General features: G+C 38.1%; 1 protein-coding gene across 3 annotated transcripts in view; it reads right to left on the reverse strand.

Moving 5' to 3' along the window:
• The window catches only part of TCF20 (transcription factor 20), a 165,031-nt gene that overhangs the window by 42,550 nt on the left and 97,116 nt on the right, over positions 1-25,365 (reverse strand). The window contains exon 1 of one of the 3 annotated variants that reach the window (XM_087723246.1): positions 14,248-14,419. The exons of the other annotated variants lie outside the window; for them this stretch is intronic. The gene's annotated coding sequence lies outside the window, so the exon portion shown is untranslated. Of the gene's footprint in view, positions 1-14,247; positions 14,420-25,365 lie in introns of those variants that run through there. 3 annotated transcript variants of the gene reach the window in all.

Raw genomic sequence — 25,365 nt, forward strand, 5'->3', positions numbered from 1 at the left:
TGTCAATATGAAAGGTAACACTGGTCAGTTACACTGAAAAGGGTTGGTGCAGAAATGGGACATGTCTCTGGTGGCCACTCATATTTCCAAGTTTCTATTATGCAAACATTTATTGTGACTATTAGTTATTCTTGATAAGTGTATTGTCTTCCCTCAGAACCAAAGTTTGAACTTTGTCCATAATGGTAGCTTTTCAATTGGAAAGTTGATGTACAAATTGTAGAGGACCAGTGTTAAGAATATATGATACAGTAGCTAAACATGAAAATAAATCAGGTAACATCTTTTTGGCAGATAAGAGTACATAGAGTTAGTCATTGACTGAGGACCATAGTATAATCTTTATTGTCATTGTACTTAAATACAACGAAATTGGTTAGACTGGACTTTCCATTGTAAGTCATGATGGTCATAAGTTGAGGCACCCATGTGACCTGATTTTACGATCTGTTTTGTAGTAGTAGTAAATGTCACATGGTCAAGAGAATGTGCCAATCATTAGATGAACACCATGGTCATTAAGTCAGTCAATGCATTCCTATGAGCATTTTTTGCTGGAAATGTAAATTGTCAGAAGACCATGAAATGTGTCAATTGGCTGTAAGAGAGAGCCAGTTGCTAAGCATCCAAAGTGCAGTCATGTGACTGTACATGGGGTTGTGTCTCTCTGTTGGCACTCCAGAACGGGGTCATAAATACCTTCTGAGGGTCTGCTATAATCTCAAACCATAGTTAAGTGATTGGTCATTAAGTGAGGACTATCTGTATTACAGTACCCATCATAAAAATACATTTTGCTTAAGTCCTATTTTGAGAAGATAAAGGAATTTTACTGAGACAAAGCCAGCCTTTCATTCCACTGTTTAAGCAAATACTGCAGAAAACATTTTACCATCAGAATTTTTATTCCATTTTTTATATTTGTATCCTAATCCTAGAATTATTCAGAGTACACTGCATATGTTATAGAGCAGGAGTGTCAAACTCGCGATGACATGTCATATTATGACTTTCCCCTCCTTCGCTAAATCTGGGGTGGGGGTGGCCAGTGTGTGACGAATCCGGCTCACGGGCTGCAAATTTCATACCTCTGTTATAGATGCTTTTGTTTAAACAGCACAAATGGAAAAATGGGCCTAATACACCAACATCTTAAATTCTTGAGATATTTGGTTTGCTAATAACTTAGTTCATATAATACATTCCCCAAAACATGTACTAAAACCATGATAAATATGATTATACAGAATAATAATTGTTAGTATAATTGATCCAAATAGCTCCAAAAGAAGAATGAAATCAGAATTTCCTTAAGAACAGGAGATCTAGTAATATCTGTCTAGGCCCTGTTTATGAATTTGGATTACTCAATAACAATAATATAGGGGATCAACACTTAAAGATTAATCACAACCTAATACATGTATGTGGTAAATTATAGTAAATATGCTCTGAAGGTTTTGTTTTCTGCAAGTTTTAGTTCTTTAAGCTTTGTTTTAGGAATTTGTTTCTGGGGAAAAAATTATGTTTCCGGGAATGTGTTTATTATGAGTACCGTAAGTTTAGCTTGAAGAAAAACTGCAAGTCATTTGTAACTTGTCAGAATGTAAGGGTTATAAAACAATAAAATATTACTTTATCCAGTAGTGTCTTAGTAATTTCACATAGAGGAGAGATGTATTACGAAACACTATACTTCCTAATTTCCTTTCTTCTTAAATCACATGATTTGTATTGAGGTAACAAATACCACTAGATACTGGCTATCCTTGAACAATAACAACAGAAGCATCACAAGTTGAAATGAGAATCTTTCTCTTCTCCAACAGATGCCAGAACAGCAATATTTTTTCACCCAAGATTTATAGTTAGCTGGCAAAAACTGTCCCCAGCATGGCAGAAGAGGGCAGTAACTCAATAAATCTCCATTATCTAAATCATTAGAAGCATCCCTAGTTGGCAGTATAGAAAAATGCTACTATTGTGACTACCTCCTCTTTTTATATTTCCTCTTTTAAAAGTGTGCTCAATTACAGTATGTTTTATGGAAATATTTTTATGCAAACATTGTTTTGGAGATTTAAACTTTTTTTTTAAAAAAAAGCATAATCAAGTCACGGTTAATTTAAATATAATTTTAGAGCAGAATAACTCCATCAGGGAGATTGGGGAAAAGGTTTTGTCAATCTGTGACAAGAAAATAAACTCAAACTGAGAAGTAGTTCACACTAGCTTATGACTTAATAAACTTGGTTAGTCTTAAAGGTGCTACCAGACTTCATGTTTATTTCATTCAGTGAGGAACAGGGAAAAGAATAAATTATCTCTTGTGAGAAATTTTTAGCAGCTGAACAATCAGCTTTCTCCTGAAATCATACCAGAACTAAATAACAATCTGCGAAGACTGGTGGTATTCTAATTTCTAAAAAAATCAAATGATGTAAATAGTACATTGGAACTACTTAAAGCAAAAAAAAATTTGTAATAATATTTCCATTCACACCTACAATAAATTATTCTACTTATTTTAAAAAGCTATATGCCAATCATTTTTTATTAATGACCCATGCAACCTACAAATATAAATTATTAAAAACTCTAAAGGTATGAATAAAATGAGTACAGGTAGTCCTAAGTCCTTGACTTACAACAGTTCATTCAGTGACTGTTCAAAGTTACAATGGCACTGAAAAAAGTGACTTATGACCATTTTTCACACAAGACCATTGCAGCATCCTCATGGTCACATAATCAAAATTCAGATGCTTGGCAGCTGGTTCATATTTATGACGGTTGCAGTGTCCTGAGTTCATGGGATCAGCTTTTGCGATCTTCCGACAAGCAAAGTCAACAGGGAAGCCAGATTCACTTAATAGCTATGTTACTTACTTAACAATTGCAATGAGTCACTTAACAACAGTGGCAAGAAAAGTTGTAAAATGGGCAAAAGGCACTTAACAAATGTTTCACTGAGGAACGTAAATTTTGGGCTCAACTGTGGTAGTAAGTCAGGACTCTGCTAAACTGTAACAAGGGTAGGTACTGCCTTGTTCCATAATCAGGGCCTGTAACAAAAGTGAAGTTATTGATGTTAAGTGCATCTCTCTTTCTCTCTCTATTTCTCTCTCTCTATGTCTCTCTCTCTAGATTTTCTCATTTAGTTTATAGAGTGAATGTAAGTCCATCTCAAATGCCAGACTCTGGGCAGCTAACAATGATTTAAAATGAAACATTGTGTTTTACAATAAAACAGTAAATAACATATATGGCAGTCCAGATTTAAAAAAAATCTAATACATAATTAACACATGATAAGCACTTAACCACACATTTGGGACACCAGGCCTTATGAAAGGCCAGAAAGATCAGAGCAAATATAAACTCTGGGGGAACTGATGTTTCAGATGGAAGGTGCCATGTAAAAAAAAGGCTCTCTTCCTGGGTCCCATATTCATCCTATACTTAAATGTAACACACACCCCCCCAAGTTAGTTTGATAATTGAAATGTGAATTATATAAATTGGGCAAGAATTGAACCATTTATGTGCGATTTAAGCCAGTGGTTCAGTGATACAACTAATATTGTCAACCGATTATGGGAGAAAACACAACTAGTTTTTTTTAAAGTAATTTGAACTGTTGATTCATGAACTGAAGTGTTTTACAGCATGAAAATATGGATTATCAGCTACATCAGATAAAATAATAATAGCAGGATCCTCTAATAGAGCTCTTTCCATTATTTAAAGCCAATCTATTATTAGATTTTAAAAGCTTTTGTTAGTCTGCCTTATAAGATACACTGGCAGTATAGTAGTAGTATCTCATAACTTGCTATTTGGAAATAGCTGTATAATTATATTCTGAAGGATTAGCTGATCATTTGGATGTATTTGGAATACATAATAAAGGAAGTGTTTATATTACTGATATTTAAAGTTCTGCTTAAAGGGTGGACATTTTACAGGCAATATTTGAAGGGCACAAACTAGAAATAACTATGGGTATATATGTTTTTCAATAATAAAAGCCTACTGTAGTCATTTAGTTGCCTTTTAGCATGAGTCTGAATTTTAGTTAGTATATGATCAAATATAGCATCCACATGGGGAAATTCCATTTATAAACTAGGATTATAATTAAAAATTCTTATCTAGATGTCATACCAAAAGTAAGAACATAAATTTTGCCCAACTCCTGAATCTGAGTAGCTCACAACACACCAAATATTTTAAAAAATAGAGAAACAACAGCCAGCAAACCAGACTCAAGAAAAAAGAAGAGAAAAATGGCAAACTCCAAAATATCTTACCAGCAACTAACATTCATCAAAGGAGCACCAACCATCCTACACGAAGGTCTGGGAGGACAGTTAAGGTATGAAAGGGCCCTGCCTTATTTTTGGGATAGTAAAAGTGAAGGATTGGGGCGGGTGTATCTTCAGACTTATAAGATTCTTTTAATGTAACCTTACAATTAAGATAGAGCTAGTATTCCTGGTTATGCTCTTTGTCTGGAGTACCTTGTAAGGCTAAAATCAGCTCTGAGAGCAGAGGTATCACATGGACATACAAAGCATGCCCATAACTGCCTGCCTGCACCAGTTGAAGCTTCCAAGTGGTCTCCAAGGTCAACCTCATGTAATATGCATTACATTAGCTGAGCCGTTGATTTCACCCATCAGTTTAATGTAGATGTTGAATAGAAGGGGACAGAGTTGAATTCTAAGGCACCACACAGAAGGGGGCTAAGGAATGACCTCTCCCCAAACCAATACAACTGGAACTGGTCCTGAAAGAAGTCAATCACTGTAAAACAGTGCCTCCTATTCCCAACTCCAGAAGCTGTTTCAGATGGATACCATGGTTGATAGTATGAAAAGCAAAAGCCATTGAGATCAAGATGCACCACCTCCATCCTGACTCTACCATAGTTTATCTACAAGCAAAACCAGGACTTATTTGTACTAAATACCTGCCTGAAATGGACCCAGGTAATCTGCTACCTCCAACATTCTCTGTAGTGCCCTCCAGTTACTTTCTCAACAATGTTCCCCAAAGGGAGAAGATTGAACACAGGGCAATAGTTACCTAAAATGGTCTAAATTCAGCCTCTTGAGAAGAGACATTATTATCACCTCTTTATGGCTCCCTCCCCCACACACATTAAAGTTACCACAGTATGGAACCAAATACATATTAACTCCCTGGACACTTCGGCAACTTGGATCTCAAAAGTCATAAAACACTTTTTTCAGTGCTTTTGTAACTTTGAATGGTCATTAAATGACTGTTGTAAGTCAAGGACTATCTGAAATGGTTAGATAATTGGGGAAAGAGAAAAGTTTTCTAAATAGACCTCAGATCTATATAACTTCATTCCTCAAGTTCAGCCTCTAGAATTCCTCTATATGTTAATTTTTAATCAACTGTTACTTAGAGAACAAATTAATTTAATCTTTGCAATTTTAATTAATTTACTTTGGCTTAGTCCATACATTTTCTAATATGACTTGTAGAATTTCACTCAAATGTCATGTGATTCTCCACTCAAAAAAAGCAAAACAAAACCCAGGCTGCTTAGGGAAATGTTGCAAATATACCTTTTCTCCTCAGAATTAACAAATAAAAAACATTTCAGAACCTACATAACAATTTCTTAAAGTTCCTCACCTCAAAAATAATATCAACATGTAGATTTTTCAGACACAATAGTTGGGGGGGGGGGGGAGAGCCTTCAAAAGGAGTTTTAGAAATGAAGCTCATTTTTTTTATTTTTGTTAACTGGAATATCAAAATCTTAGGAAATCAATAGATCTGTCAATCAAGAAGTCTGTTATTTGTGCATGTGTACATTATAAGGTGTGTGTGCACATAGCCGCTCACGCATACAGATGTGAATATTGCTAAGGAGAATGTAAATTGGAAAAATATGTGGGGCATACATGCATATATGTATGTATAATGAAGGAAAGAAAGAGAAGGCACTCTAACAAACAGGGTTTTAGGGGAAGCATGTTTTAGGAAGAAGCAAAGAAAGAAACATAAAACAGAATAGCATTCTGATTCAGTCTTTTCTGCTTTGTATTTCAAATCAACTGTTCTGATCATCCAGGCAAACTGGGGAAGGGGGGAAAGGATGCTGTTTGACATAAGTATGACAATCATCTATTTTTGCGGCAGAACTAGGAGTGTCAGTCTTTCAAGAGATCAATCGTCCTATTAAATTTAATAAATGCTGCCATCTAGAGATCATTCAGATTAATTTTCTGCAGTCAAGGCTTGTATACCCACAAAGTACAACAATAGGAGTCCTGGACAACACATACAGACACACACTCACACATACTAAATCAAAAGCATATTGCAACCCAAGTGGAAAGGGAGACTGGCCACTTGCTCATATTAGGACACACTACAGCTGCAATGCCATACTTCTGGAAACATATTTTGCACTCAGAAACAGGGAAGGATATCATCTGGAACTCTCTTTCAAGTTGCTCTTGGCATTCTGTGAAGGGTCCCAGCATACACAGTTTTAAAGGAAAGGAGAAGAAAAAGCCCTGCAAAAGGGAAAACTGTGTACTTTTCTTTCTCCTATAGGACTCTCTGCAGTGCATCTTCTTGAGTAAGAGAATGGACAGGGATGCTGCAAGTGCAAGTAGTCCTCAAGATACAACTGTAATTGAGCCTGACCATTGGTCATATGTCACAATGGCTCTTAAGTGAACTGTCTCACTTAACAAACTTCCCATTCCTGCTCTCCCCACAATGTAATTGTTAAATGAACATGAGGGTCATAAACTGGAGATTGCACAGCGCAAGGAAAGCTTCCAAAAGCTGTAGAAAGTTTTTCCAGTGCTGTGTAAACCACATTAAGACAGTAAAATGGAGCAGCCTGTCCCTGAGCTGCACGGTGCAATTCCACAAGCTCACCATACAGCAAAGCGGTAAAGCAACCCATTTCAGTGCTATGGAAGGCTTCAGTCATCTTCAAAAATTAAGTGAGGAGTGTGTGGGACCTCGCAGGGTTTGGAATCATGCCTAAGGTCTGCAGAGAACCAGTCCCTGGTGGGGGGGATAAATGCAGGGAGGTGCTACAGCATCCCTACGGTCAGCTGTAAGAGCAAATGAATGTGGTGGTACTGGTGCAGCAACCATAAATTCAAGACTGGGTGGTAAGTAGCTTTAAGGTGGTCTGCTGTAACTTAAAGCTGCAATTAAGTAACCTATTAAAAGCCAAGGCCCACCTATAACCCAAATGCCTGCTAAAGGCAGTAGTTATGAAATTATTTCATAAACGAATGATCTCATATGTTATTGGTAGCCTGTTAGAAGAGACATCGAGTAGTTAATAAAAATGAGGACTAACTAAAATAATTTGGCTGTCCTGCCTGTCCACCTCTAGGAAAGTGATTGATGCCAATTTTCCTAATGGTAGGAAACATTGGGTATGCGTGGGAAAAAATAACAGAATCACCTAATTGCTGCCCTGAAACATCATCTCACCCTCCCCCCATTAGTTTGAAGGCACAAACACTCCCTGGCTATATTGCTTAAGTATGGGAAGTCCTCAACTTATGTCTAGTTGCTTTGAAATGACTCCCTGGAGGTCCTGTGGGTACCTTCAACTTAATTCTGAAGTTCTGATGGTCATCCCTGTATAGTCACGTGACTGCAGTTTGGACATTTGGCAGCCACTCCTTATTTACAGCCGTTTGCAGCATCTCAAAAGTGACATGAACCTGTTTTTTAATCTTTTTGCTGAAAACCAGCATTTACTTTGAGGTGTTTTTTTTTTTTTTTTTTTTTTTTGCAAAACTGGCCCACAGTGACCATGGGGTTTTCTCAACTATTACCACAAAAATAATCATAAGATTGTATTAGTTGTGTGGGTGATCAGTTTTACACCTGTGGTGGGCAGGCTCCAATATGGTTGTAAGTTGAGAATTACATGTATACAATACTAGACTATGGGGGCAGCAGAGTTTTTGTGGCTATGCTCTCTTTCTGACTTAGAGGTTGGGAGAAAAATACATTAGTATGGCTCTGAAGAAGAGCTCCATCCCTTAAAAAAGTAACTGAACTTTAAGATTTAAAATCTCCTAATAAAATAAACAGGTACCTCATGAGTTTTTTTCAACCTTCTCATCTCCATTGTCTCAAATGGGATAGGTTGTGACTAAATATACATCTATCATGTAGAACAGGTGTAGTCATAGAATTTATATTAACTGAAACATTTTGCTTCCTAACAAAGCTTCCTAACATTGTGGAAAAGGCCTAGCTATTTTCAACATGCACTTAAAGTGATACAATACTGTTCTGAAACTCTATTACAATAGCTAGGAACTCAAAATGCTACTGTTTAATTGGGCCTTCAAGAGCAAAGCATTTTTTTTAACAGTTAAAATGTTTATTACTGGGAAGAGAACTCCAAACTTCTTTCTACTTTCCCATATGATTAATTAAAGGGAAGATGAGTTCATACATTGTGCCATTAAGCTTGTTTGATTTTGGCTTGGTCCGTTGGAGAAATTCAACCACTAGTTTGAAAGCTATGTAATTCCTTAGTGCAGGCCAATTGTGGAAATGCTCTGAGTAGAAACATCAAGTCAGAAAAATAGGCTAATTGTACACTCAGAGTATATGATTGTCCCCTAACCAAGATGCTCAATAAGATCTGGATCTCAGAGAGGAATCCCAAAAAGCATGACTTGTAATTCTGGAGATTTCATTTACCCACATATTGACTGGGTGAATATGCATGATAAGTAAAATTCTAAAGATACTATAAATGACTGCACTGGACCATTTGGTTATAGGATATTTATATGTAGTCCATCCAACTGGGAAAAGTAACCATGATGCAATAAAATTAATATACAAAGAAGCAATATACACAAGTTCCACGTAATTATTATTTGACTTCAAAAAAGGGAACTTCTCAATATCAGGACTAGTGAAAAAGAAAATCAAAGGAAAGGTTGAAAGTGCAAGCTCATTCCATAATAACTTTTGCTGTGGTTTAAAACCATCAATAATAGAGGCTTTTAAAATTTTTTTTAGGAAAATGGCTCAAAAGTCTAAGAAGAGGTCTGCATGGTTTACCAGCGTTGTAGAAGAAGCTGTTAGGGCCAAGAAAACATTAAGCAAGTGTGGCAAAGGTGCTTTTTAAAAGGCAAATGAACTTTCTTGGTTTTTTCCTTGAAAATTTTTCACCTCATCCAAGAAGCTGAGAACTAAAGAAGCTTCTTGTATGAGAAGTGAAATGTTTTCAAGGAAAAAAACCAAGAAAGTCCAGTTACCTTTTGAAAAGCACCTTTGGGACAATCGTGACTTGAATGATTGACCATATACAGTTAAGAAAGTAGAAAGCCTGGTCTAATTAACGCAAAAGGAAACAAACTCTGGCCAAATAAGTGCACAGTCAGTAAGGGAGGCAAAAAAATAAATCCAAGGAGCATATTACCCAGACTATGAAGATGGATAATAAAAGATTCTTCAAATACATTAGAAGCAGGAAACTAGCCAGGGAGATCATTGGTCTTCTGGAAGAAGGAATCAAGGGTATGTTAAGAGGAGAAATGGAAACTGCAGAGAAGCTGAACAATTTCCTTGTTTCTGTCTTCACAGGAGAAAAATTGGGGCAGATCCCCAAGCCATATAATGGTGACAAGAGAAGTAGTACTAGATCTTATTGAGAAAACTGGACCTCAACCAATCACCAGGTCCTGGTGGCATCCAGCCATCAGACTGTGTATCTCCTAACTAGAATAGATAATTACTGTATTTTTCGGTGTATAAGATGCACCTTTTTTCCTCAAAAAAGTGGCTGAAACTCTGGGTGCGTCTTATACACTGAATACAGCATTTTTTGCCTCCCAAAACTCCACCCCTTCACCAAAATGGCCGTGCATAGCTTGTAGGAGGCTTTCAGAGAGCTCCTGGGGGCTGGAGAGGGCAGAAATGAGCAAAAAATGGGCCATTTTTTGCCCCCCTCCCCCCCAGCAGCACACTATAAGTCTCCATAAGGCTATGCATGCTATTTTTTTGACAAAAAAACAGACCCGTTTTCTCATAAACCGGGCCATTTTTTGCATGTTTTTGCCCCCCAACCCCCAGGAGCCCTCCCAAGGCTATTCATGCCTTTTTTAAGAAAAAAACTGTGCCTGTTTTCACGAAAAAAATGGCCGTTTTGGGGAGGTTTGCAGAGTGCAAAAACTTTTTTTCCCTTTTGGAAAGCTCTTTGATTGATGAGAATTACATTGATTAAGTGCTGTGCCAGCAGAAACAATCTTAGGTGCTGCAGATTGTCAGCAATTTCCTTCTCCAGCACATGGATAAATATACCTGGAAACATCTACCTACCTACTCTCTCTCCCTACCTACCTACTGTATTTCTCTCTCTCCCTCTACCTACCTACCAACCTACCTACTCTCTCTCTCCCTATCTACTGTATTTCTCTATTTCTCTCTCTCTATCCCTCTACCTACCAACCTACCTATTCTCTCTCTCCTTACCTATGTACTGTATTTCTATCTCTCTATCCCTCTACCTACCTACCTACCCTCTCCCTCCCTATTCTGTATTTCTCTCTCTCCCCTACCTACCTACTGTATTTCTCTATCTCTCCATCTCTATTTCTATATCCCTTTACCTACCTACCTCTCCCTACCTACTGTATTTCTCTCTCTCTCTATTTCTATCCCTCTACCTACCAACCTACTCTATCTCTCCCTAGCTACTGTATTTCTATTTCTCTATCCCCCTCCCTCCCTATCTACTGTATTTCTCTATCATCTATCTATCATCTATCTATCTATCTATCTATCTATCTTTCTTTCTTTCTCTCTCTCTCTCTCCTCCCTACCTACCTACTGTATTTCTCTATCTCTCCACCTCTCTCTATTTCTCTCCCTCCCTCCCTCCCTATCTACCTACCTACTTTTTTTAAAATTTGCCTCTTCAAAACTTTGGTGTGTCTTATACTCTGGTGCATCTTATACTCCGAAAAATATGGTAGGTAGTCTGCCTCTATTCAGCCTTTGAAACTGAAGACTGGTAGATGACAGGCATAACTCCCATTTAATAATGGCTCACAGGAAGATCCAGGAAATTGCAGGGCTGTCAGTTTAAGATTTGTCATGGGAAATAAAGTGAAAACTGTTATAAAAAGATTTGGAGACCCGGGCTTTGCTCTGATATACTCAATATGGCTGCATTATGGGAAGGTTCTAACTAATCTACTAGAACTTTTTAATAGTAATTTTATTATCATTACATTACCATTACAACAATACAAATACAAAATAGAAGACTAAAAAGAAAACATACAAGGTACAGAAAAGAAAAAAAAGGAAGTAAATAATATAGTAAAGAAAAACAAAAGACATAAATTACTTCCCTTTTCATCACAAGTATAAACATTTTAGTAACTTATTACTTTCTCTTAAAATGCAACAAATTATGCACCCTTCCTATATCCCATCCCTTATCTATATACAAATCATTAAAGCTTTGTCATTTCAGTCCTGATGTCAGCAAACTCCATTACATCTATGATCAAAGAAACCAATCTTATATTCCTTCCTTTTACCTATAACAATATTGAACGTTAGTCTTTCAAATAATGTCCTAGAACTTAATTTCTTTTCACTTTTCTTTGCCCCTTCAGACAAAATTCTTAAAACTTTTAACCATTTCTTTTGTAAATCCAATATAGAAAATTAATACATTTTCTTTGTTGGATATATTTTAGATACATTATTTAATGCATCTGCTTGGGTGTAGTAGAATGGAGGGGGGGAGGAGGAGGAGAAAGCCAGGCTTCATGGGAATGAGAAATCCTTGGTGCTCTGGGATCTTGTTTTTTTTCCTTCCAGACCTTCAATTACCCAAAGTAGGTAATATCATCAATCCTAGTAAGCAGTAGTGTTTGATCTCAGTTTATATTTCCCGTGCATTTTATATTACCTACCAACTGAAATTGGGTCGGCATTATACAATCAATTAAAATATGAAGTGCAAAACTATAAAATATATAATAGAAAGGAAAACTAATACAAACAGCATATGGTAAAAGTAAAAACCAGAAATTAAAATAAAATACAATAAAATAAAAATAAAAGTAGAAAACTCTAAAAGCATTAAATTCACCTGAAATGTTTTAAAATGGAACAATTTTTAAGTCTTTATTAGCACCTAAACCAGATTACAACATAGGCACAATGCAAGCTATTGTGGGACAAATATGATATATTTTGTAAGCAAGTAATCCTGGTTAGAATTCTCCAATTCATTATCTAGAGTCCATACTTAGCACAGTGCGCATGTGTGAGAAGGACCAGGTTCTTTAAGGGTTTCTAGTGGGAGATGTTTAAAGTCTGAAAGGATAAATAACATTTAAGTTACAATATACACTATCATAGAAAACTTGCATCTCCATCTTTCTGCTGCAAGGATGCAGGAAGATTCAGACAACAATGCACTGACTTATGATAGCATCAAGTACTATATTACGATGGCTCCATTTTTGGACTAAAATAGTCAGACGACCCATAATTCAGAATCACTGTTTTCATTACCCTACAATGCCTCTTGCTTGTCATTTGGAACTAAAATTAGACTCCGTTTGGAAGTAACTTCCAGGCAAGAGGCACATAGGACCTCTGTTTGTGATCCACTATCATTAATACTATTATCTGGAGTTAAGGTTTTGCAATGAATATTATTTGCCTTAAAAATCAGGTCAATGGTGGCCTTTCTGCATCAATCTTCATTCAATACACTAGCAAAATCACAGAAAATATTAAAGGAAGAATAAGTGGAAGAGTAAAAGGACAGTGAAAAATCAATTATCCTGGGGGATCTTACTTCAATCTAGTTAAGACCAAAGACATCCCAGCTGCTCCTACCCTATTTTTTATTTTATTTTTTTACATTTTTGGCCTGTTACCAGGAAGCAAACAAAAGGACGTTCTAGATATTATGATGGTAAAGCACAAAATATTCAATCAATATCCAATAATCAATGGGAATGTTTTGAAAAGGAAGCAAGACGACTATTTTTTTTAATCAGTAAACGCCTTCTTAGATGGGAAGAGAAGGGCAGGGTCCTCTTCAGGAGAGCACCTTTCACTTAAAATACTACCCTTTAAATCCTCCCTCCTCCGGAGCCATGCATTTAACAAATGCGGACAGATAAAAGAACGTTGCGCATCCTTCCGCCTTGTGCTTCCTCTCCGTCTTTCTGAAGCAAAGCACAAAATGGAAATAGAAAATGACGGTTCTGGGTAGCCCAAAAAGAAACAACACTCCTCCCCCCCTTTGCTGTGTCGCTTAAACGCCTCTAGTTTGATTCTCTTATACGAGCCAGATTATACCGGAACGCTCAGGAGAAGCCACCCATTTGCTACCCCTGCAAAACCAAACATCTTGTTACAAATGACAAAAAATGGAGCTAAAACGAGGAAAAAGAGGGGCGGCGAAAGCTTAGGCAAACGCACCCGCCGGCAGGGGAGGGAAACCGAATGTTGCTTTGGCGGCGGCGGTTATTGCTGCTAATGCATCCGCATTGCTATTATGATGTCGTCAGTCAAAAGATGGAGAACGAGATGTGGGTGGTTTTTTTTTTCCTATCTCGCCAAAGAATCAACCCCCACCCCACCCCCAAATCGTCAACCCCTCTCCCCAAAGCCGAAGGCTTGAAGAATACGACCCCTCTCTTGCCCTGTGCTCTCTTTGCTCTGGGCAAATTGCTGCCACCCCGGCCCTAAGTAGCCTGCAAAGCAAAAGTAAAACAGAAAATACGACATCCACCTAAGAGGCGCCCAAGCGCAATAACCCATTTGTGTCACATGCGCAAAGCCGCAAGACAGACTGCAGCGAGCAGCTGCGGCCTTTTGAAACGGACAAGGAGGAGGCTCGTCGCGGCCAGCCCAATAGGACGCCAGCTGCCTGCTTCTGAGAAATGGTCTAAAGCGGCTCGCTCGCCTGCCATCGCTCACTGCCTCCTTCCCCCTGCGCGCACTCTCTTCTCTCTCTCACACACACACACACAAACACACTACAGCCGATGGCACCGTGCAGCCAGAGCGTCACTGGGTGACACGCGCGCACACACACACATTACCCCCAGCAGCACCACCCCCTCCCCCACGTGCGCATGGTCTGCAAAATCTGGCCTCTGCGGGGCAACTGGAACTTCCAACCAGAAGCCGAACGTAAAGCCAGTTCTACTGTACCTGTTTTCAGACATCATTCTCGGCTGTTTTTCCTGCTGCTTCTCCCCACCCGATTTATCTCAGCTACTGGATTTACAACGAAGAGAGTGAGGGCAAGGGAAGAGGTGCTTTTTTTTCTTCTCCCCTCTCTTCTAAACCGTCTTGCACCTTCTGTTTGAGACTGCAAGTGAAGTCACAAGACTGATTCTGTGACATCACATGAAGTCTACAAACACTGGATTGTGACTTCACTGCAGGATGGAGCAGGGAGGATTTTTTAAAAAAGGAAAGGGGAGGAGGAAAAGGCTCTTATTCAAACACATATCTGCAAGAGTAACAAAGGATCACAAGAAGAAATGCTAGCAAAATATGTCAATATAAATAAAACACACAAAACATGTTTGCACATACACACTAGAAACAAATGTAATTATGAAAAAAACTAATTTAAAATGGATTAAGGAAAAATAGGGTGAAAAACTCCCAAAGTCATCATAATTAAGAGAAACATTTTTCTGTGTCAGTTTGTCTCCTCCCATCTTCAAGAGTAAGCCTAGATTAGCAGTCAACATCAGTAAACGTTGAGGGGTAGGAAGAATTGGACAAAGGGAGAGAATTGGAGAAGGTATTAAAATCAGCAGAATATATTAGAATAGTTGCTGTAACAATTGCTGTTACTGTGCACAGAGCATATAAATGACAATAAAAGGGGCTGCTTTATTTTGAAGGTCAAAGATACATGAAAACCAATCTGCTGCTACCAGGAGGGCTAAAAGTCATATACATACCAGGGTTCTGAATTCCAAAGCTCAGGTCTATCTGTGGAATGTGTGTTACCATTAAAAAAGGCTGCAAAGAGATTTGTCCTCAACAGAAGAGGTAGAAGAACTGAGCCAAGGAAAATAAAAAAGCAAACGGCTTCAACTTGCTATTTACGAAGTGACATTCTTGTATTGGCTAGCAAGCAAGTGACACTGATGCTAAGAGGAAAATATAGACAACAGCATTTCCCACAAATATTTAATAGCTCTATAGAACATGGGTGTATAAATTATTTCAGGCTAAGGGCAGCACTTAATCCTTGAGTGGTGTACACTTTTTCAAGTACACATGGTACAAGCAAGAAGAAAAGCTAAATTAAGGTAATTATTTCTTGTTAATTTAAGACATGTTGCCTTCTGTCACACTAAATGTAAAGCAGCAGCTTTGGGGGAAGTGCAGAAGCCAGCACTATAGAACAGAAGGTCATACTCACTTAGTATAAACTTCCAGTGCAAGAAGAGAAAATGTACACATATTAAGAGGGGAGGACAGAGAAAGGAAGGCAGTATGTGGGAGAGGGGTTGGCGGGGTTGCAAGGTTTTTCCAAATACACATACATAGACTTTAAAAAAGAGGACTATTAAACAGTAATCTAAAGACTTCCTCTCTCATTTTCTGTCAGTTTAAAAAAACTCAGCAGAATGCCTGGATTGTCATCAATCCTTCAATTAGCTTTTTCATTTTAGCATATTTTTAAATATCACCTGTTTTCTTACAAATGCCCTTCAATTAACTTCACTGCTATTCAGTGAATAGAAGCCATCGGATTAAGGTGAAGTATCAATTAGTGTGGTCTCACAACATGCAAAGCCATTTGGTCTGTCTTAACATATCATCTGAGCCTGGCTCTCCACTCGGACTATGATCAAAGTAGACTTCTTTAATTACAGTCCATGTTATTTACTTTAAATTATCTCAACTTAATCACAATCTGACATGCAATCCAATTTAGATAGGAAATGGTTGACTCTCCTTTCTGGCCTTCCAGCATAGACATAATAACAGGAGAGGCCATAAAGAATAGTCTCCCTGCTACTCTGGCTTTCTTTTCATTCCCTATGGGAAGATATTTAATCAAACAAAAACTGTGCCACATGTTAGCAAAGTCTCCACCTCTAATTTGGCTGCTATGTATCTTACTTTTTTCATTCACCCAAATACCCAGTCAAAACTTTATGAAGGGATTAGGACAAGCAAATCTAAAATGCAAACATTATAATGCTGTTTGTTACATTATTTGGTAGGCTTTCTTTAAGGAAATTGTTTATTACTAATGCCAAGCCATGCTCAGCATATGCAATTTGTCATGTGAATGTATGTGTATAAGTTCTCAAGACCTAACCAGGCAAACTACAGCACACAAAGGCCTTCTTGCAAATTACTATTTTTTATTTTATTTGTAATACTGAACTACAGTACAGAAAATACTGGTTTCTTTCAGGCGTCAAGGCTAATCGCATAAGCTCCATTTAGCTTAAGCAAACAAATCCTCATCTTCTTTACTAGCCCACAAAGACCTTAGAAGAGAGGCCGGAATACGGCAACTTGATTTTATAGCTGAATTTTTTAAAATTCTTTAGGCTAGAAAAACACTGTAAATTGTGGATTACAACCACAATTGAGCCCAAAATTTATGTTGTTAAGTGAAAAAAATTTTAAGTGAGTTTTGCCCCATTTTACGACTTTTCTTGCCACATTTGTTAAGTGAATCATTGCAGTTGTTAAATTAGTAACACAGCTATGGTAAGTGAATCTGGTTTCCCTACTGACTTTGCTTATCAGAAGGTTGCGAAAGGTGGTCGCATGACTCCGGGACATTGAAACCGTCATGAATGTGAGACAGTTGTCAAGCATCCAAATGTAAATCACACGATCATGAGGATACTGCAATGGTCATAAGTGTGAAAAATGGTCATAAGTCACATTTTTCAGTGCTATTGTAACTTCCATTGGTTACTAAGCGAACTGTTACAAGTCGAGGACTACCCGTAATCAAGAGATAAAACCATGGATGACAATCCAAGTCGAATTTTTCTCTACCTTCAAGAAGCATATATTTGCTACTGTATCATAGTACCTATTAAAGTATAGCTATGTGTGCAATTATAACTAAAGTCACCTTCTTAGAGTCAATCAAGGGCTTTAATTATGCTTATCTGGGAATCTTTCATGGCTAAGCAGAGATCCTCTCCTCCACCCTCAAAATTGTGGGCAGTGAGCCACTTGCTTTAAAATCATGCTGATCTTTTTGTCATCCAAGAACACTTAGCATACCCAGGAAAGTGCAAATCTTCAGTAGCAAAATTACTGCATAGTTTGCTAACTATCATCATCTTTTCTAAATTGCTTTGTTGCTAGCTCATCAGGTCATTCATTTTTGTTTTCCCTCACGCATGATGACTGTACCTTTGGAAGATCCTAATCTGCTTCAGGTCAGTGCTTTTCCAGCTGAGTTTATCACCCTCCAAATGCAAGCTTGTGTGCCTAAAAGATTGTGTAAGAATGGTAGATGGTGCTTAGCTGCTTCTTACGTTACCAAATCCATATGTTGAATGTGTGTTGTGGATAATAAAGTAGTCTGGCTACTCACTTTGGGAGTGCTGTCCTTAACATTTTACATAAAGCCTGGTGCATCCCTCAAGCCAGAGGAAGTTGCATACAGCTTAGATATACTGTATTATATTTTATTTAGGAATATTGCTGCAATGTCAAAGACGGGAGCCTCATTTGTTTAATTCAATTTGTATGGCCACCCATCTCATACTGATGACTCTGGGCAGTGAACAATAATAAAAACAAACCACAATGCAAAAAAGAAATTAAATACAAATAGCAACCAAGAAGCATTATAATCTGTTGTGGTGGATATAACCAGGAAATGGTAGCCTTCTCACACTCAGGCCCAGGCACATAGCCAGGTCTTCAAAGTCTTCTGAAAGTTCAGCAGGGTTGGGAGCATCCTAATTTCTGGAGCAAAAATTTTCCAGAGAGCAGGGACCACAGCAAAGAAAATACATTTCCTGGTCCTTCCAGACGTTATTTAGCTGATGGGACCCAGTGCACAGTCATTCTGCTGGACCGGATTGGCCAGGTAGAAGCAACAGGAAGAAGACAGTCCCTCAGGTAACATTTACTATCCTAGTTCTCTCAGGTATAGAATTATTGTTGCCACCTCTTATTGAGTGATACTGATACTGGCTCTGCTGTTCTGCTTATTTAAATGCTAAGCCTTTGAGTCCTTCCAAGACTCAAACAGTCTTTTCCCCCTGTGCACATTTTTACAATAACATTTTAAAAAGTAATGATTCCCCTTTTAAAGAGTAAAGATTGTGGTTTGGGATGCAACAATGTTGTTCAGGAGAAATCTATTCTATTTGAAAATTGTTGTGAGAAATATAGCTGTTTTAAAATTATGGCAATGATAATTTAAAATTAAAAGATAGGACATATTTCTAAAATGTTCTTAAGTACAAGAAAGTTTTAGAAATATGTCCTATCTTTTATTTTTGCATTTACCAGTTGTAACATTGATGCTTATGGTTGGACCAACTCTAAGAGATTTACAACTGGGAAAATAATCAACAACAAAACTCTGCAGTAAAATACATACATACATACATACATACATACATACATACATACATACATACATACATTCCCCTCAAACCTATTAATACCCCTCATTCTTACATTTAGAATTTTCTTACATTGATGTACTCTTACACTGAACTCAAGCAAGATGGAATTGCTGTTTATTTTCTGGGGCTTTATGTAAGTTTCCATATTGTCTTTCAAAGAAGTACTATCATTAAGGAAGTTGATCCATAATTTGGTCCTCTTCGACTCACAACTACTGTAGGTATATAATATTCCAGGTAGTCCTGGTACATTACTTAAAGTGGGAGGATCTTGCCGTGTTAGCTCAGGCTCTCCTCAAGCCAAATGGAATACAGAAATGCAATCTAAATGGAATTGCCTCAGAAGATCACTCAAAAACTGTAGGTGATGCAAAATATAGTAGTCCAATTATTCACTGAATATAGTTGCTAGGAACATATTACTGTGGGCCCTGCACTGCTTGGCAGTAGGTTTCTGGGTATAACTGTAAGTGCTTAACTTAAAAAGTTCTATATAGTTGGCACCAAAATACTTTGGGATTGCCTTCTCCAGACAAAGTTGACCTATCCTGTTCCTATCTCTTGATAATTGCCTACTTTTTGAGGTAATAGACATCAAGACTGGCAACAATTGTTTTTTCTGCTACAGCTCACTGTTGTGAATGTTTCCTTGGAACTTACAAATTTTCCATTGTTGACTGTCTTCCAGGATCTATATACCGAGGAGTTCCTGGGATTAACAAACAAGGGAAAATTGTCTGGGAATAATCATATCAAGTACGTTTATGTCTTTTGTATTCCAGATTTTTTTTTTTACATTATCAAAAAAAAAGTATATCAGCTGGTTACAACATGTTTTGGTGCATCTCTTCCATTATTTCATATTAATTCAAATATCTTAACTCAAATGTTTACCATATTAACATCATTAACATCATTATACCTCCACTTTTAGTTGACTATAGTTGTTTAAACATCCTTCCTCCTTAACTATGCCAAAGAATTAATCCATAGCCACATGCTGACATTTCATTACTTGTTTGTAAAATCCTCTATTGACATCAAATCCTCATATCCTATTTTAGCTAAACATCCATAATATTTAATACCAGAGATTCCATCTTCCATACAGTATAATTTATTAGCATTCTCCCTTCTTTATATAGTTATATCATATATCATAACATTTTCCCCATATTAGTTAACATTTAACTGTATATATTTTATTTTATAATAGTAATAATTATTGTAATTGAAACCCTTTATATATAATCCAAAAATACTTCCAACCTTCCTTTCTCATATCCAATTATTATTTATCATATCAACTCCACATTATATACATTACTATCAATAACAATTATTATTCAGCTATATCTATTACAAATAAGAATAATTAGATTTAGCTAATTTTCAATTGTATTCTTCAATCTGTCAGCCTATGTCTCTCCAATAGCAAAGTCCTCTTGCCATTCTTAAATCAAGTTCCCCAAATGTTTTTATAGGCAAGTCCAAACAGAAATATCTTCGCACCTTTTTGCTTAGGATGCCTCTGATGTAATAATGTTGTCCTTCGTTTATTCCATTCAATTTGTCCTGAATTTTCAAGGGTGGTGTCAGAAATTCTGCAGATAATGTTTCATAAAATGCAGATTCTTTAATTGTATTCCAGATTTTGACTAGGAGCCTAACAGCTATCTGGAGAAATATTGTGAAATTTACCAAGTGCTCTTTGAAAGCTCATAATGTACACCAGACATGTGAGGCATCTTAACTGGTTAATTCCTCCAGTCCCGAAGATCTATAGCACCAGGACTTCAGTTATAAAAAAATAACCTGCCCATGATAAGAGCCATTAGGAATGCCTTCCACCAACGGATTGCAATTCACCTATTCCAGTGATGGCGAACCTATGGCACGTGTGCCACAGGTGGCATGTGGAGCCATTTGTCAGGGCACACGAGGCGCTGCCCTGTCAGCTGGCCAGCGCGCGCTGGCCAGCTGAGTTCAGCCTTTTTTAAAGCCATTTTTTGCCCTCCCCTCCAGAGGCTTTATAGGAGCCTGGGGAGGGCAAAAGGAGCCTCCCCCGCCCCCTGGAGGCCCTCCAGAGGCTTCCTGAGCATCCCTGAAGCCTCCGTGGCGCAAAAACCTGATCCTACGGGCAAACCGGAAGTTTGGGAACGGACTTCCGGTTTGCTCAGAGGGTCGTTTTGACTGCTCCGGAGGCTTCAGGGAAGCCTCCTGAAGGCCTCTGAAGCCTCCGGAGGGCTTCCAGGGGGGCTTGGGAGGCTGTTTTCACCCTCCCCAGGCTCCTATAAAGCCTCTGGAGCCTGGGGAGGGCGAAAAAAGTAGGCAAAAAATGGGGAGAGCGGCTGTAGTGCGCGCATGCGCACTGGGAAGGGCCACAATTGCATTATTGGTGCGGCATGACCTCCCCTGCGCTCCCGCACTTATGGGACATAAGCCAAAAAAGGTTCGCTATCGCTGACCTATTCCAATATATTATTGTATCTAATATGTAGCTTCCTGTTTGAGGGAGTCCCATAATAATCCCAAGCAGGACCATGGTTGCATGGTCCTGCTTGGTCATGAATTCCCAAGATCCAACTTCAGCAACAATACTTTGCAAACTGTCATTCTGCCGATGCAATCAAGAAGTTTGGAGAGGGATGCCCCTATATGGCTGGAATACGATATACACTGTAGCATTTCTAATTTATCCCTTAATCTGACCACAGAAATAGGAATTTGTATTTTAGATGATATAAAATTCTATCCATTCATGGCTGATTTGCCTACTTGTGTGATCAGTACACACAGACATATTGATTGATTGATTGATTCTTCTCCCTTTCTTCATTCATTGTGTTCTTATTGCTTTTTTATGCAATTTCTTCTCCTCTAGCCTCCTAGATGAAAATTAACAAGATCTGCTAATTTTCCCATCACTATTTCTGCTACTCCTCATGCTGGTCTCTGCCTTTCTCATTCTGGCTACTGACTAGTGTCCAGGTGTGGCACTTCCTTAGGCACAGCAGTCATAGCCACTAAAACTACCATCTCTGGTGCTATTTAAACTGTGCAGCTATTCACATTCTTTGACCCAGCATAATTTCTACAGTATTTGCCTATTTTTTCCTCTTGGCCAGTCACACAAGGTATAGCACTTGGGCAGAGTTCCTGCTTTTCTCTTATTTGTTCTTAAAAGTCTCCATTTCATATATCTCCTTCCATTTTCCTATCTAGTCTTTTTCCATTCATACAATTTCTCAATCATTCCAGATTCTGCAGTAAATAATAGAAACTGGTACTGTTTCATCCTGAGCTGAAACACAATCATAGCAGTAGATAGGAAGTCTGTCTGTGATAATATGCTTACTTAGTCTTCCTCCAGATTGTAACAATTGTTATGTACTTGAAACAAAATCCCTTTCACTTTTAGTCCTTTATGGCTAAATTCCCCATTTTCAAAGCAAGATATACATAGAGAAAGGGGGGGGGGTAGAGGGAGAGAAAGAGAGCGAGGGAGAGAGAGAATGAGCACGCACAATGAAAGGCATTTCTATGCAGTGGTGCTATAGAGAAGCCTAGAGCACAAGTTGCTTTTGCAGAAGAACACAATTTTTCTAGGAGATAGAATCCCAACCATTTATGACATTCCTTCTTTCTTCCTGATTTTAAAATGGCACAAAATAATAAAGACAATGCTAAAATGCTAAAATATAGTTTATGAGATGAAAATTGCTATCTTTCAGTTGGCTCCCTGGGACTCAACAAGTACTGTCATAAATACACCTAATCCTCTTTTAGAACCACTGTGACCAGCAATTGGCTTGTTAAGCGAAGCGGTTGTTAAGTGAAACTGCACCTGTGCTTATTATCAGCTTTCCTTTGTTTTCTAGACTTGCAAATCATAAATGTGAGGACTAGTCACAAAGTTACTTTTTCATCATTATCATAGTTAGGGTTGCTAAATGAGTCAGTCACTAAATGAGGACTACTTGTATATTATGTAAATATTAAAAACATATCTGATTTTGTGGCAATCATAAAGATGAAAACCTTCCCTCCCCCCAAATTTATATAGGTGCAGTAGATATGAGCTCTTTCTGGTCAGTACTAATAGATAAAAAGAAATTTTTAGTGCCAATGATGTATAGTTCTTCAATTACAGTGTTGAACAAGAGTTTTATGATGCAATTTCCCTTTTTTTTATATTTTATATAAGGTCATGTATATCTATCTAAAATTGTATACCCCCTATGTATCATATGCATTTACTTGTATATATACATATAACATTTTATACATTCTCCTCTCCTCCACTTGTAATTTTCTATTTTCCTATTGTTTCTTCTGTCCTTATTCTCTCTCCTTGTTTCCAACACCTCACCCATTCAAATATAATCCAATTCAGGATATACCTATGTACCTGTCTGACTGTCTGTCTGTCTATCTGCCTGCTTACTGACCTACCTACCTACCTACCTACCTACCTACCTACCTACCTACCTACCTACCTACCTACCTACATACATACATACATACATACATACATACATAGAAACTTCCTACTGATAGCACTACTAAGTAACAAACAACTAATACTGCTTATATATTATAATAGTGGACTGTAGTTGAGCCATTTGTGTTGATTTGCAGACATAGTAAATAACTATGTTTAGTTTAGTTTACTTTATTGTCATTAAACCTTGTACAACTAAATTAAATGCCATCTTCAGTGTACATTATAACTATAAAAATAAAATGCAAACACACATCCTTCACATTCTATACAATTGAACTGAAAACCCGATAGTACATTAATATTGCACTATACAGTAGATATACAGTAGTTACTGCCCTGCGATAGGAGCTGTTTTTCAGCCTAATTGTCCTTCTTTTTATTATCCTGCTTGCACTCAATCCAGACAAGACCGAGTGGCTATTGATGCTGCCTCCCAAGGATAGTCCAGACATTCCACCTCTTAGCCTGGGGGATGAAATTATACACCCCTCAGAGAGGGCCCACAATTTGGGTGTCCTCCTGGAAACGCAGCTGACGTTAGAACACCATTTGTCAGTTGTGACCAGGGGGGGGTTGCCCAGGTTCGCCTGGTGCACCAGTTGCGGCCCTACCTGGACCGGGAGGCACTTCGAATGGTCACTCATGCCCTCGTCACCTCAAGACTGGATTACTGTAATGCGCTCTACATGGGGCTGCCCCTGAAGAGTGTTCGAAGACTACATTTGGTCCAGAATGCAGCCGCGCGAGCGATATTGGGTGTACCTAGATGCATCCATGTTACACCTATCCTCCGCGAGCTGCACTGGCTCCCCATTGGCCTCCGGATGCGCTTCAAGGTGCTAGTTGTTACTTTTAAAGCCCTACATGGTTTAGGACCTGGCTACCTGAAGAACCGCCTCCTGCCATTTACCTCCCAACGACCAATAAGATCGCACAGATTGGGCCTCCTTTGGGTACCGTCGACCGGACAATGCCGGCTGGCGGCCCCTCGGGGGAGGGCCTTCTCTGTAGCTGCGCCGGCCCTGTGGAACGAACTACTCATAGAGATCCGGACCCTCACCACTCTCCCGGCCTTCCGTAAAGCCACCAAGACCTGGCTGTTCCAGCAGGCCTGGGGCTGTTGATTAATATCCAGCCCCTCTTGGACAGAATGGATGTTGTGTTAATTTTAATACTGTATTTCTTTTTTTAAAAAATTTAAAAATGCTTTTATCTTGCCTGTGATCCGCCCAGAGTCCCAATGGGAGTGGGCGGCATACAAATTTCATTAAACTAAACTAATTATCCTGTACCATTTTTCAGATGATAATAGTTCAAAAAAAGGATGCCCAGGATGAGATGGATCTTTAAGAATGTTTTGAACTTTCTTAAGACAGTGGAAGCTATAAAGCTCTTCCAAAGAGGAGAGAGGGCAACCAATGATCCTCTGGGCAATGACATTAACCCTCTGGAGTGCTGTCCTGTCTTCCACTGTTCAATTGGCAATCCATACACAGATGCAGCAAATTAAAATACTCTCTATGATGCAGCGGTAGAAGGTCACCAGCAGTTTTTCATTCAGTTGTTGTTTCCTGAGAAGTCTCAGGTAGTATAATCTCTGCTGAGCCCTTTTGATCAGTGCTGCAATGTGAGTGCCCCAGGTCAGGTACTTTTTTAATGATAACTTTATATGGCGATAGCATCAATAATTTCTTACATTTATTTATTGAAATATGCCCTTCTATACTCACCATTGAAAACTCTGCACATTAAAATTGTTAGCAATCAATACCTCACAGGAAATGAAAATGTAAGCTCCTATGCCCTCAAATCTATTAATTTTTAAAAGTTAGAGCTTTGTTTGGTATTTGAATATTTATTCCAATCTAGCATATAATGTAGTATAAAATGCACTTGCTTCTTTTTCTTTTTTCTTTCCTTTTTTCTCTTTCTCTTTTGTGTTTCTTTCTCCAGATAAAAACAATAAAAATAAACAAAAATAAAAAACTAATAAGAAACAATAAAAGTTAAAAGTTACCATAAAATGAAATGTACACAGAAAACATTAATATATGGAAATCTCACTCCCACAGTGGGTATATTACTATTGGATTCTTGCAGTTGTTTTTATTTGGAACCAGGAAATATAATTCACATATGGTCTATCAGTTTAAGTAACAGATGAGAAAAGGG

Source organism: Thamnophis sirtalis, unplaced genomic scaffold (genome assembly GCF_051295495.1).
Source record: "Thamnophis sirtalis isolate CommonGarterSnake01/CBP01778 unplaced genomic scaffold, rThaSir2_p1.2 scaffold_9, whole genome shotgun sequence".
NCBI classification, from domain to species: domain Eukaryota; kingdom Metazoa; phylum Chordata; class Lepidosauria; order Squamata; family Natricidae; genus Thamnophis; species Thamnophis sirtalis.